The sequence below is a fragment of the Astyanax mexicanus genome, chromosome 1 (genome assembly GCF_023375975.1).
Source record: "Astyanax mexicanus isolate ESR-SI-001 chromosome 1, AstMex3_surface, whole genome shotgun sequence".
In the NCBI taxonomy this organism is placed as follows: Eukaryota; Metazoa; Chordata; class Actinopteri; order Characiformes; family Acestrorhamphidae; genus Astyanax; species Astyanax mexicanus.
The window spans coordinates 121,363,197-121,377,601 of NC_064408.1; the positions used below are offsets into that span (position 1 = coordinate 121,363,197).

At 33.0% G+C, this 14,405-nt stretch overlaps 1 long non-coding RNA gene across 2 annotated transcripts; it reads left to right on the plus strand.

Annotated features, from left to right (window-relative positions):
• Positions 1-2,641: 2,641 nt before the first annotated feature.
• On the plus strand, positions 2,642-3,648 carry LOC125784417 (uncharacterized). 2 transcript variants are annotated; one of them, XR_007427214.1, is made up of 3 exons: positions 2,642-2,796; positions 2,862-3,326; positions 3,416-3,648. It is a non-coding gene; the product is annotated as an uncharacterized LOC125784417 (long non-coding RNA). The 2 variants fall into 2 exon arrangements; XR_007427215.1 differs by lacking the exon at positions 2,642-2,796 and having other exon boundaries at positions 2,862-2,894; positions 3,198-3,326.
• The last annotated feature ends 10,757 nt before the right edge of the window (positions 3,649-14,405 follow it).

Below are 14,405 nucleotides of genomic sequence, written 5' to 3' on the forward strand. Positions count from 1 at the left end.
ACACTGTACACCCCCCCCCCCCCCCCACCCACACACATTTATATTACATACAGTATGTTTGGCCAAGGGCTAATAAACATTGCTTCATTTGTAAATTTGAAACTAAACTAATTTTCTACTCATATCTTGAGTTTAATTCATTTTCTTTTACATTTTATTAAAAAACTAATAAAAAAAGAGTAGCACTTTTTAAAAGAAATGTAACATAAGAAAGGTAAAGGGCAAATATTAACCATGTAAGCTGTTTATATTGCTTGCAATTTAGGTGAAGCAAGCATGTGTAAAGCATTTTAATTAGAGGTGTGCCAAAAAATCGATTCACATAAGAATCTTGATTCTCATTTACTACGATTCAGAATCGATTTAAAATGTCCCAAAATCGATTCTGAGGGGCGGGTTTTGGACTGATTTTGGGCTGGGTATTTTTGTTGGACCTGGCAACCCGCTTGTCCCTTCAAACCGAGGTCTTCCAGACCCACACAGAGCGTAGTAGGTGTTTGAGAATCACCGGTAAGATGGCAGAACAAGCACTATATTACCTTAGATTAACGTGTAGTTTTAATGTTTTATGGCAGAATGCTTCATAACAAGCATAAAAAAGATCGCTAGTAGTTAGTTTCAGTAACTGTTAGCTAGCTAACAAGCTAACTTTCCAGTTCCACCTTAAATAACGCTACAGGTGGCTGCGGGCTGCAGCATTTAAGGCGGAACGGAAAAATAACAATAAGCTAATCAGAGCTCATTTCAGCTCCTCATCACAGAGGAATTAAGGAATGGACAATATGAATTAATTTCTCCACCTCCTGCCCCCTTTCTGAAGAAATACAACGACCTTAAATTAACTAGTTAATCAGCAGCTGCTCCTGAACTTTAGCGCTCCAGTGCTATCATCACATCAGCCCAGCAGCGTCACCTACACACCACCGCTAGTAGCCTGGTAATAAAGCAGTGTTATTTATTATTTATTTATTGTTCATTAACGTCATTGTGATATCCCAGTGATTCCTCTGTCACTGAGGACCCACATTCCTGCACATTTTATTGTTTTTGTAACACATTACTTGCTCCAGGACCAGTGTATATTATGGAGGGTTTTTTTTTCAATAAGATTCATAAGCCAGAAGCAGAAATTTTTATAATTCAAATCGTTTTGAATCAAAAATCGATTTTGAATCGAATCGTGGCCCCCAAAATCGGAATCGAATCGAATCGTGAGATAGTAATCGATTCCCACCCCTAATTTTAATGTAAAATTGCTTCATTTTGCTGAATTAAATACAAGTAACAAAGTAAACGAGTAACAAAAATATGAACACCACACAAGGGTTAAATAAATATTGATTGATCGGTTGATTGATTGATTGATTATGCACACCCCCTCTAATGTGCAGCATTGGTCAAAAATGAGCTGCATTAATTTCTGATGTAATTTAATGTATGGCTGAGGGGTTCTACGATATATTTTAGCAATAAATACTTTTTATTTAACTAAAATAACTTTTGGTTATAAGTACTTAGCTGGTGCGTTGGTGTTTATTTAGAAAAGTATATAGGTTAAAAAAATACATATTGTGATAGTGGTTTTCTTTTTTTAAGCATTTTCTGTGAAGCTTTTTTATTATTATTGTTATTATTATTATTATTAGTAGTAGTAGTATTATTAATAACACAATCTGTGTATAAAAGTCAGAATCTTGGTAATTTGCTGTTATTTACAAAATCTAAAAAGGTTTAATTTTTTTTTTGTTTCTGTTGTACTATATAAAACCTTACCATTTATTTTATTTTATTTAAGAAATTTGTTCTTAAACAGTACACACGACACTATGGCTCCATCTCCTGGTGATTTCACCATCTTGCACTTTCCACAGGTGTCCAAACACTATCTGAACCTCACAGCATCTCACAAAATCTCCTTTGCTGAAAATATATACAGAATATAACAAATTAACCCTTTGATGTGCAACATGGGTTAAAAATGACCTGGCTGAGTGTAAATTTTCTGTATCTTTGCAAAATAATAATAATAATAATAATAATAATAATAATTCAGTATTTAACATATTAAACAGACTAATAATTTACTTGTTTTTAATCATCATACATCCTTATTCTATTAATTTTTTTCTACTTTTTGAATAAAAGCCCTTTTTGTAGCCTATCACTACCCCTCTAATGCACACATGGGTCAAAAATAACCCGATTAAGATGTAATTATCTATATTTTTGCAATAAATTATTTCAATCATTCAGTATTCAAGATATTCCTCAATTAACTTGTTTTTGATTATCAAACATTCTTTTTTTATTTTTTTACTTTCTTACTGTTTGAATAAAAAAATGAATCTAAAAGTTTTAAAAATGCTCTATTAATCTATAAAATAATGGTTGGTCAAATAATGGTGGTAATAATGGTGCGATAAAAAATAAGAAAGCTAAAAGGTTTGAAAAATAAAAAAAATAAAAGGTTTAAAAAGTTAAAAATACAATAAAAAAAACTAAAAAGCTAACAGGTTTAAAGGCTAAAATATTTTAAAAGATACAAGGTTTAAAAAAGGTAATAAAGTCTAAAAAAAAACTAAAAGGTTTTAAAAGGTAAAAAGCTAAAAGGTTTAAAAAAGGTAATAAAGTCTAAAAAAAAAACTAAAAGGTTTTAAAAGGTAAAAAGCTAAAAGGTTTAAAAAAGGTAAAAAGCTAAAAGGTTTAAAAAAGGTAAAAAGCTAAAAGGTAAAAAGCTAAAAGGTTTAAAAAAGGTAAAAAGCTAAAAGGTTTAAAAAAGGTTAAAAAGGCTAAAAGGTTTCAAAAGGTAAAAAGCTAAAAGGTTTAAAAAGGTAAAAAGCTAAAAGGTAAAAAGCTAAAAGGTTTCAAAAGGTAAAAAGCTAAAAGGTAAAAAGGTAAAAAGCTAAAAGGTTTAAAAAAGGTAAAAAGCTAAAAGGTAAAAAGCTAAAAGGTTTAAAAAAGGTAAAAAGCTAAAAGGTAAAAAGCTAAAAGGTTTAAAAAAGGTAAAAAGCTAAAAGGTAAAAAGCTAAAAGGTTTAAAAAGGTAAAAAGCTAAAAGGTAAAAAGCTAAAAGGTTTCAAAAGGTAAAAAGCTAAAAGGTTTAAAAAGGTAAAAAGCTAAAAGGTTTCAAAAAGGTAAAAAGCTAAAAGGTAAAAAGGTAAAAAGCTAAAAGGTTTAAAAAAGGTAAAAAGCTAAAAGGTAAAAAGCTAAAAGGTTTTAAAAGGTAAAAAGCTAAAAGGTTTAAAAAGGTAAAAAGCTAAAAGGTTTAAAAAAGGTAAAAAGCTAAAAGGTTTAAAAAAGGTTAAAAAGGCTAAAAGGTTTCAAAAGGTAAAAAGCTAAAAGGTAAAAAGCTAAAAGGTAAAAAGCTAAAAGGTTTCAAAAGGTAAAAAGGTAAAAAGCTAAAAGGTTTAAAAAAGGTAAAAAGCTAAAAGGTAAAAAGGTAAAAAGCTAAAAGGTTTAAAAAAGGTAAAAAGCTAAAAGGTAAAAAGCTAAAAGGTTTTAAAAGGTAAAAAGCTAAAAGGTTTAAAAAGGTAAAAAGCTAAAAGGTTTAAAAAAGGTAAAAAGCTAAATGGTAAAAAGCTAAAAGGTTTAAAAAGGTAAAAAGCTAAAAGGTTTAAAAAAGGTAAAAAGCTAAAAGGTAAAAAGGTAAAAAGCTAAAAAGCTAAAAGGTTTAAAAAAGGTAAAAAGCTAAATGGTAAAAAGCTAAAAGGTTTAAAAAGGTAAAAAGCTAAAAGGTTTAAAAAAGGTAAAAAGCTAAATGGTAAAAAGCTAAAAGGTTTAAAAAGGTAAAAAGCTAAAAGGTTTAAAAAAGGTAAAAAGCTAAAAGGTTTAAAAAGGTAAAAAGCTAAATGGTAAAAAGCTAAAAGGTTTAAAAAGGTAAAAAGCTAAAAGGTTTCAAAGGTAAAAAAGGCTAAAATGTAAAAAGGTAAAAAGCTAAAAGGTTTAAAAAGGTAAAAAGCTAAAAGGTTTAAAAAAGGTAAAAAGCTAAAAGGTTTAAAAAGGTAAAAAGCTAAAAGGTTTCAAAGGTAAAAAAGGCTAAAATGTAAAAAGGTAAAAAGCTAAAAGGTTTAAAAAAGGTCAAAAGCTAAAAGGTTTAAAAAAGGTAAAAAGCTAAAAGGTTTTAAAAAGGTAAAAAGCTAAAAGGTTTAAAAAGGTCAAAAGCTAAAAGGTTTAAAAAAGGTAAAAAGCTAAAAGGTTTTAAAAAGGTAAAAAGCTAAAAGGTTTAAAAAGGTAAAAAGCTAAAAGGTTTAAAAAGGTAAAAAGCTTAAAGGTTGAAAAAAGCTAAAAAAGCTAAAAGGTTTAAAAAGGCAAAAAGCTAAAAGGTTGAAAAAAGCTAAAAGGTTTAAAAAGGTAAAAAGCTAAAAGGTTTTAAAAAGGTAAAAAGCTAAAAGGTTTAAAAAGGTAAAAAGCTAAAAGGTTGAAAAAAGCTAAAAAAGCTAAAAGGTTTAAAAAGGTAAAAAGCTAAAAGGTTTAAAAAGGTAAAAAGCTAAAAGGTTTAAAAAAGGTAAAAAGCTAAAAGGTTTAAAAAAGGTAAAAAGCTAAAAGGTTGAAAAAAGCTAAAAGGTTTAAAAAGGTAAAAAGCTAAAAGGTTTAAAAGCTAAAAATAATAAAATAAATAAAATTAAAAAATAGTCAATACAATTACTAATAGGCGTTACAGACACAGCGAATAAAGTTTTACATAGGCATGTTTATATTATTACACCAATAAATCTGATGCTCTCTAAATAAATTAATATATACAGTAATATAAGGGTTATTAATATAGCGTGCTGTTATGATAGCTTATTTTAACATGGCTAAAGAAAGAAACATCAGAATGTGGCCCATAAAACTTTAATATCATTATATTTTATATAAATATATATAATTACTGCTTTGATCTGCAGCAGAGCTGAAGAGGCTGATTCTTGTAGTTATTTCTTACCAAGACAACGCTGAAATTGCGTTCCACCTTAAAGAGTTCAAACGCCATGTATCGGCTGCGCCATTTAAGGTGGAACGGATAATTTAATTTTTTAGCTAACGAAAATTAGACCACTTACAGGCAGAGCTGCACTATTTAAGGTGGAAGGGAAAAAAATAACTATTTAAGACATTTAAGGCTTGGGTTTGTATTAAACAGTACACACGCCACGTACCTGCAGCTCCATTTAAGGTGGAACGGGTCCTATTTGCAGACTGTTTGTGTGTGTGTGGACAGTGCAAGCTGAATGCACTGATCAAAAGGGGGCGTGTCCAAAAGCACGCGAGGCGCCGATGACGTCATATCGTAGCAGTATAGCTGGACTATAAAAGACAGCGCCTGTCACGTGCTTCTTTGTCTAGACAAAGTTTGTGATGGTCTGTGAATCTAATGGACGTGAGAAGCAGACCCCAGAGGGCAATGTTTACTCTGACAAATAGTCACCAATCACCGGCTTACGATTTCCCAGATCCCTGCGCAACTCACCGATATCATCCACATATTTACTATTACCCTGACTATTACCATCTTTCAGATGTTTACGACCTTCCAGACCCATACGCAGGTCATGAACAACTTTTACGTGATTACGGTATCCCAGACTGCGTCCAAATGATGAACGTCATCCGGCAAAGAGGCATTCCAGACTCCATGATTCCAGTTTTTCAAGAGCTTTACGAGGAGCTAGAAACCCACGTGCTTAAGAGGATTCAAAGTTCTCTTAGACGTAAAAACATGGTTCGAGGAGGTCATCTTTTACTTGCTGACAATTTCCCAGACATGGTCCGAGTAGGAAACATCATGCGTGGAAGAGACGTTCCAGAATACATCATGGAACATTATCTAGAAATATACGAGGACCTAGCATTCCATATGCTTCAGGTGATTCAAAGACCTCTTGGACAGGGAAATCTTCAACGTGATAACGAGGCCCCAGAAAGCCAAGCAACGATTGATGTTGTACAGCTTTACGAGGACACATCACTGGACGAGTTACTTTACGGGGACATAGGAATCAACCAGGCGGATCAAGGAAATCTTCAACGTGATGACGAGACCCCAGAAAGCCAACCAACGATTGATGTTCTACACCTTTACGAGGACACATCACTGGACGAGATACTTTACGGAGACCTAGGAATCAACCAGGCGAATCAGGGAAATTTGCAACGTGATGACGAGACCCCAGAAAGCCAAGCAACATTTGATGTTGTACAGCTTTACGAGGACACATCACTGGACGAGATACTTTACGGAGACCTAGGAATCAACCAGGCGGATCAAGGAAATCTTCAACGTGATAACGAGGCCCCAGAAAGCCAAGCAACAATTATGCCAGATCATCTTTCACAAGATGACGGTTTCAGAGACTATCTAACCATACTATTCTCTTTTTTTATGTATTTATTTATTTTGTGTTTTTTCTACAACCAGATAGTGACCTCTTAGTAGATGGGAAGTAGATGGTAAGCTTTTGTTACAATACATGTAACTTTTTATTGTTTAAAAATATCTTTAATAAACTCCTGAAGACAGAGCTCTTCAAAGAGCTCTTACTCTCCTAACACCTCTAACTAACTACCTTCTACTACCAGAACAGGAGAATCTCTCACTATCTTTAATAAACTCCTGAAGACAGAGCTCTTCAAAGAGCTCTTACTCTCCTAACACCTCTAACAGACTAACTACTTCTAACCTCATTTCCTTCTTCCCTCCTTCACTCCTCTATCCCATTATTTCCCTTTCACCTCCTTTAGGCCCTATATAAAGATGTTTTTAACTTCACTATTGTAAGTCGCTTTGGACAAAAGCGTCTGCCAAATGTAATGTAATGTAATTTAGCAACTGCCATTGATATAGTAATTATTTAGCAGTTTTTATTGATATAGTAATTATTTAGCACTTGCCATTGATATAGTAATTCTTAGCAATTGTCATTGATATAGTAATTAATTAGCAATTGTCATTGATATTGTAATTTTTTTTTTGTCGCTGATACAGTAATAATTTAGTGATTGCCATTCATATAGTAATTATTAGCAATTGCAATTGATATAGTAATTATTACCAATTGCCACTGATATAGTAATTATTTAGCAATTGTCATTGATATAGTAATTATTTAGTGATTGCCATTGATATAGTAATCATTAGCAATTGCAATTGATATAGTAATTATTACCAAGTGTCACTGATTTAGTAATTATTTAGCAATTGTCATTGATAAAGTAATTATTAGCAATTACCATTGATATAGTAATTAACTAGCAATTGTCATTGATACAGTAATTATTTAGCACTTGTCATTAATATAGAAATCATTTAGCAATTGCCATTGATATAGTAATTATTAGCAATTGTCATGGATACAGTAATTATTTAGCACTTGTCATTGATATAGTAATTATTTAGCAGCTGCCATTGATATAGTAATTATTTAGCAGTTGCCATTGATATAGTAATTATTTAGCAGTTGCCATTGATATAGTAATTATTAAGCAATTGCCATTGATAGAGTTATTATTAGCAATTGTCATTGATACAGTAATTATTTAGCACTTGTCATTAATATAGAAATTATTTAGCAATTGCCATATATATAGTAATTATTAGCAATTGCCATTGATATAGTAATTATTAGCAATTGCCATTGATATAGTAATTATTAGCAATTGCCATTGATATAGTAATAATTTAGCAGTTGCCACTGATATAGTAATTATTTAGTAAATATTGGTTGTTTAGCAATTGTTAGCATAAGCACCAGTACCTTTCTTCACAGTAGGTTAATCTCTACACTCTTCACTCGTCCTTGTGACCATGAGGTCACGCGGCGCCGTTCCGTGACGTCATGGCCTACCGCATTCTGCTGGACACGCCCCTTAGGATGAATGCGCGCATTGAGCTTGCCACACACACACACACACACACACACACACACACACACACACACACACACACACACACACACACTTATTGAGCTCAGTCTGTGGAGCGCAGCGCCCCCCACTGGTAAAAAAAAATCAATTAAAACGGAGCCTGGGAGTGTTTGCTGGTAAAAATAGTTTTTAATTTTAGGTAATTATTTGCAGTGGGTGTCCAAACTATTCTATTGTGTGTCTTTATTTATTTTGTGGCTTTTCTACAACCAGACAGTGACTTCTTAGTAGATCTTTACAGGAAATACAGTGCAGCGTGGGGGACAAATTATTTTTACAAATAAAAATCAGCTTAAAAATGCCTTCAGTGCCTTTGTCTACCTGCAAGTAAGTGGTTTAATTTTACTTAGCTGAAAAATAGTGTATTTGTTATTATATTATATTATATTATATTATTAATGTAATCTCTTTTCTTTCACTCAACTTCTAGAACACATACACACACATACACACACTCACAAAACACCAGTGTTGGGAGTAACGGCGTTAAAACTACTTTTTTTCAGTAACGAGTAATCTAACTAATTACTATGACTGTAACTATAACGCCGTTACCATTTCCGACACCCCGTTACTGCACGTTACTTTAGCAGCTCTATGAACTTTTTTTTATTTATTTCGCTTTGCCCTGGTTAACCCCTCCTCTGTCCGGTGAACTTGAGCTTCTGGCCGCTGTGCCTGTGGTTTGGCGTGGTGAAGTGAGGCACAATTGTGACGATTTGCGTGCTCTAATCAATTCAGTGATTGCCGTGGACAACCCAAGTTCCGAATTAAGGACGTTAAGCTCTTTTTAGCTGCTCAGGTTTTTGTGATGCTGCTGCTTTCTATTTTAGAGCTTAGATTCTCTGCCCGAATCCCACCTGACCTGAGGACCGACCCGAAATCGGGCTCCTATTTTTATTTTATATAAAGCTCTGGTGTGATAATCACAATGTTGCTAAGTAACCAATTATTATTGTTCACTAAAGCGAACGAAATAGCGAAAATTGAAAGTGAAAAACATTTGTGTTAACTGAATCTAATAAAAACGGTAATTAAAAGGAAAAACATAACTATCTCGAACTGTATTTTGTGTTTATAAAACTAACTAAAACGAACTGAAATTACTGATAGAATACCCTCATTTTTGTGTTTAATTTATTTATAAGCGCTGTTGTACAGCGGAGTTGTACAGGGAGGTGTTGTGCCGAGCGTGCGGCACTCGTGGTCCGTTAGTTCTTGTGTAAAGCGCTCGCGCTAGCAAGCCCACCCTAAAATGAACAGAAAAAATAAAAACAAAATAAAATTAAACTATAATAAAAATGAAAACTGTAATCACGTAGCTCTGGGCGCACGTGAACGCCTCCGCGTTTGACTTGCAGCATTGTGTGTAGCTGTTCTTAAAAATCATTTAAATTAAATAATAGTTCTATGCTTCTATGTTACAGTGTTAATTAACATAATTCTGATTATATTTCGCTCATTCAATCAGCCCGAAAACAGACAGTTTATGGGGCGGATCGGGTCGGGCTCATAATGACAGTTTATGGTTCGGGCTTGGGCAGAATGTGCACGGGCTCCGGCTGGGTCGGATTTTTTGGGCATGATCTAAGCTCTATTCTCTTTTGGTGAAGCTGTTATATTAATACCATTTTAACGGGCATTAAATTGTTGTTTTTGTCCATTATTTTGTTTTATATATACATATTTCTTTTGAGTGTGGCTTGGTTTGTTAAATTTCATCCCCAGACGCGTTTTTCCGCTTTTTTCAGTATTACAAGTTTTAGTAATTTTCTTTGGTTGTGTGGAGAATTTCGTTTTATTTTTTTGAAATTCGTTAGATTATATTTTTGTCAACATTTTGGGTTTATTTTCGTTTGTTATTTTTTGTTATTTTTCTAATAATAATAGTAAATGCATAATAGATTTCCTTTTTTTGACGGGCGAATAATAAAAAGTAACGCGATAGTTACTTTTACTGGTAACTAATTACTTTTATAGTGGAGTAACTCCGTTAGTAACTCAGTTACTTTTTTGGAGAAGTAACGAGTAACTATAACTAATTACTTTTTCAAAGTAACGTGCCCAACACTGCAAAACACCACATAAAAATGATGAGTTTCTTTGATTTTACCAAATTGAAAACCTCTGGAATATAATCAAGAGGAAGATGGATGATCACAAGCCATCAAACCACCAAACTGAACTGCTTGAATTTTTGCACCAGGAGTAAAGCAGCATAAAGTTATCCAAAAGCAGTGTGTAAGACTGGTGGAGGAGAACATGATGCCAAGATGCATGAAACCAGGGTTATTGCACCAAATATTGATTTCTGAACTCTTAAAACTTTATGAATATGAACTCGTTTCCTTTGCATTATTTGAGGTCTGAAAGCTCTGGATCCTTTGTTGTTATTTCAGCCATTTCTCATTTTATGAATAAAACAACAGTATAAAACAAAAAAGTTAATTTTACTCAAACATAAACCTATAAATAGCAAAATCAGAGAAACTGATTCAGAAACTGAAGTGTTTCTTAATTATTTCCAGAGCTGTATATAATTTAATTATTTCTTACTGTCTGTTCTCTCAGTGTTAAACAGCAGGTGGCGCTGTTGCACCATTTTAGCCAAAGTGAGGCGTTCGTGTGAAAAATAACTGCAATAGTGCTAATAAGTCAGTGTAACGTTTATTAATTAATTTTCCTGACTTTCTATTTTTCTGGCAGGCTAAATGCAACAATAGAAAAGTGTATGTAAAAACTGTTTTTTAGTTTTATTTTTATCTCTTCACCAAACCATTGGATTTTCAGGAAATAATTAATATTTTCTACATTTTTGCATTTTTTAAGAATGATACCATTAGATTTGTGTTACAAGATACAAAAATGGAAAACTATGAAAAACAAAAGAAGAAGATTTACCTTTTGCATTTTTTTTATTATGTTTGCCAAAAGCTAAAATGAAAAATTATATGATTGAACAATTAGATATTTAATAAAAATCCATTTCATCTTCACTATATTGAATGGAAAAAATATATAATTAAATCAAGTTTTATACCCAATTTTCTATTTTCTAAATTTAGCTTAAAAAACAGTTGGAAAATTAAACTGCTAGATGTTACACTGACCCTTATATGCACTACCGGTCAAAAGTTTACAATGTACAAAATTTTGCAGAAAACTGCCAGGGCCTTTAAGTAACACAAATTAACTAAAACTGGAACTAATGATAAATGATAAAAAAAAAATATGGTAGTATATTTGAAAAGTATAATATATAAAACTGTCAAAAATATATATATTAATAAATATAATACATATAAGAAATATAAATAAGAATTATTACATGTATAAGTATAATAAAATAAACTGAGGTTTGGAAATGGATTTAAAAAAAGTTAAATTTCTAAAGTCTCAGTCTGTATTAAAGCTGGAACAGCAGCATTTACACACTTTTACACACTACAGCTCATTCACACTTTTGTCAGGGTTCATACGCTCATGAAAAACCTGGAAAAGTCATGAAATTTATAAAAATAGCAATTTCCAGACCTGGATACGTTTTGGAAAAATAAAAATACCCAGAAAGTTTTGGAAAAAGTCATGGAGATTTGCTTTAAAATTCTTTGTTTCAGTTTATGGACTGAGAAAATATATTTTGAGCTAATTAAAATACATCAACTCTGAGATAATTCAGTAATTTAACCCCCTACCCAGTGGAGCTCTCAGGATCTAACCCTTATTTTATTATTGAAGATTGTGTGTAAGATTAATTTTAGGCCAACTATAATCAATTTTAACTATAGTTTTAGTTGATTTTTGGTTTTATTGTCTATGTCTGCACTGATGTTTTAAAAATCGTATGGTCATGAAAATTTGCCTTGAAGGCATTGGAAAAAAATGGATTTTTTTTGGTTAAAAAGTGTATGAACCCTGTTTCATCATCATAATAACTAGAAAAAGACACAGAAAAACACAGAGAACTCTGTAGCTATTAAAAGTAGAAGTATTTTCTTTAGATACATTACAGATGAGGTCAGAGAGGGGTGATTTCTGTTTCCTACACCTTCTTCAAAAGAGCCTTAGAAACTGGAGAAAAAACCTGCAACAGGAAGAGTCACGTCTGGCTGACCCACATGGAAACAACAGCTTTAGCCTTTAGCTGTTTAGCTTAGCATGATTAACATGATGATGAGTCTCAGTTTCAGCACTGAAAAGAAGAATTTAGAGATCTGACAGGTGAAGAGATTTGAGGGGTATTGTAGGTGCAGGCAGTTTTCCAGACAGGGATTAATCCTAGATTTTGCCTTAAACCGTGCTGATTTGTTTATTAGTGGAGTTATGTGTCATAACTAAGTTTTGGGAGTGAGCCACGCCCTCACTCCTCCCACTTCCTTCCCTATTCAAACTGTCACTTCCTCTCTACCTACTCATTGAACAAACCTCGCACCCACCTCCTCCCCATCTTCCTCCTTCTTTAATTTTATTCTCTTCTCATGTTTCTCTTCATGAGAGGGGGGCTTCGGCTTCACGCTTTACAGCGAAGCTGCCCCGAACTCCACCCCAAATACTCTGAGTTCGCTCCCCCTCTTTCTTCTTCTCTGCCCAATCAAGGGCGTGGGTCAATACTAGCAAATCTCTTATTAACAGACTTGTTTATGTGCTTTCTGACACTAAAATAAATAAATAAATAAATTACTGATACATGTAACCTTGGACTAAAGTACATTTGCATGGTTAAAAACTATACAGAAAAGCGACGTACCGGGAAAGTATGCTACAGAAATGATGTTCCAGCTTGTTTTAGGTTGGTTTTGCTGGTATAATACAGATTATACGTATTAAAAACACAGAGAACTCTGTAACTATTCAAAGTAGAAGTCTTTTCTCTAGATAAATTACAGATACAGAAGTCAGAGAGCTGTGATTTCTGTTTCCTACACCTTCTTCAAAAGACTCTTGGAAACTGGAGAAAACTGATACAGGAAGAGTCATGTCTGGCTGACCCACATGGAAACAGCAGCTTTAGCCTTTAGCTCTTTAGCTTAGCATGATTAAGGACTGAGTCTCAGTTTCAGCAGCAGTATAAATAATTATAGTAAGTCTGACAGGTGAAGTGATTAGCAGTATTAAAGTCATTGATTATTATAGATAATAAAATAAAAAAACAGCCAATCAGGGCCAGTTTTTATAAAAAAAAATGTATTCTGTTATATTGTATACGTTACTAAGAAATCGGAGCCTGGAATATTAACGATTCTGCACGTGGCGAGTGGGGCAGCCTTATGGAGCCAAATCAGGGAGAAAAGTTTTGTCAATTTGAAAAAAAAAAAATAATAATTTAAAGTTTAAGTATTAAGCTTGAACATTGAAAAATATAAAAAATATATTCAAAATAAAAATAAGTGTATCAAATGTTTTTTTTTTCAGCTCATATTTAATTTTGATACAATTTGGGATTTGTTTCAAACAATATGGTTTAAATTCTATTGGTTTTTAAAATATATAAAATTTAATATACCATAGACTCAGCACTGTGTTGTAAATATAAAGGGTGTGAGTATATATCTGACACCTAGCTGCATCATACACATTTACTGAAATTCTATTGAATTTGTGAATATATAAAATACAATAGAGTTGCACGCATTTTGCATAATATTAAATTAACCTCAAAGTAAACCTCCCCGTTATTCTGATGTGTATAAATCCTAAGGATATGGAGCTTTTTTTTCGTAAAGCCATCTATTCTTATCTGGGGACATTAATAGGCATTTTGATGCACTGTGGTGATTTTGAGGTGAATTAATATGTGCGTGTATTGATGTAGAGGTGGTCTAGAACTAGATGTATTTTAGTTAAAGCCAGGAAGACAGTGTGCTTTTTATGGAGGGGGTGCAGATTTAGGCACTACTATGGGGCCCAATTCTGCACCCCCGCCAGGAAAAGCACCACCTCTCAGGAAACCTGCAGGTAACGTTGCTTTTTCCTTATTTCGTACGAGTCAGCATAGCTTAGAAACGTATTAGCATTTTCTAAAGTAAAGTTAAAGCCAAGAAGCTTCAGAGAGAGGGTGCTTTTCATGGCGGGGGTTCAGATTTAGGCACTACTATGGTGCCGAATTCACCGTTTTTTATTTTGTATTATTCTTATCTCGTCTCTCTCTGTGGTCTACTGTTCTGATTATGTAAGTATCTGCTGGATATCATCATCCATTCAAAAGTTATTAGCGCTGAAAAGTCGAATGTCAAAAATAAAATTAATTTTACAGTGGTCTGTCGCGGAGGAGCGGGCGCCATTGCGCACTAACAGGGTCCCCAACCGCATACCACGCCCTTTTCCTATGATGCCACGCCCCCACACAAGATTAGGGACAAAAGTCTGAAACCTGAAAACTGTGATCTGAAAGTGAAAAAAAGTGATTTGAACCATGAAAAATAAAATTCGAAACTGTGAAAAAAACTGATTCCAAAAAAATGAAATCTACAACTGAAAAATATAAGATCTTAAATATCAAAA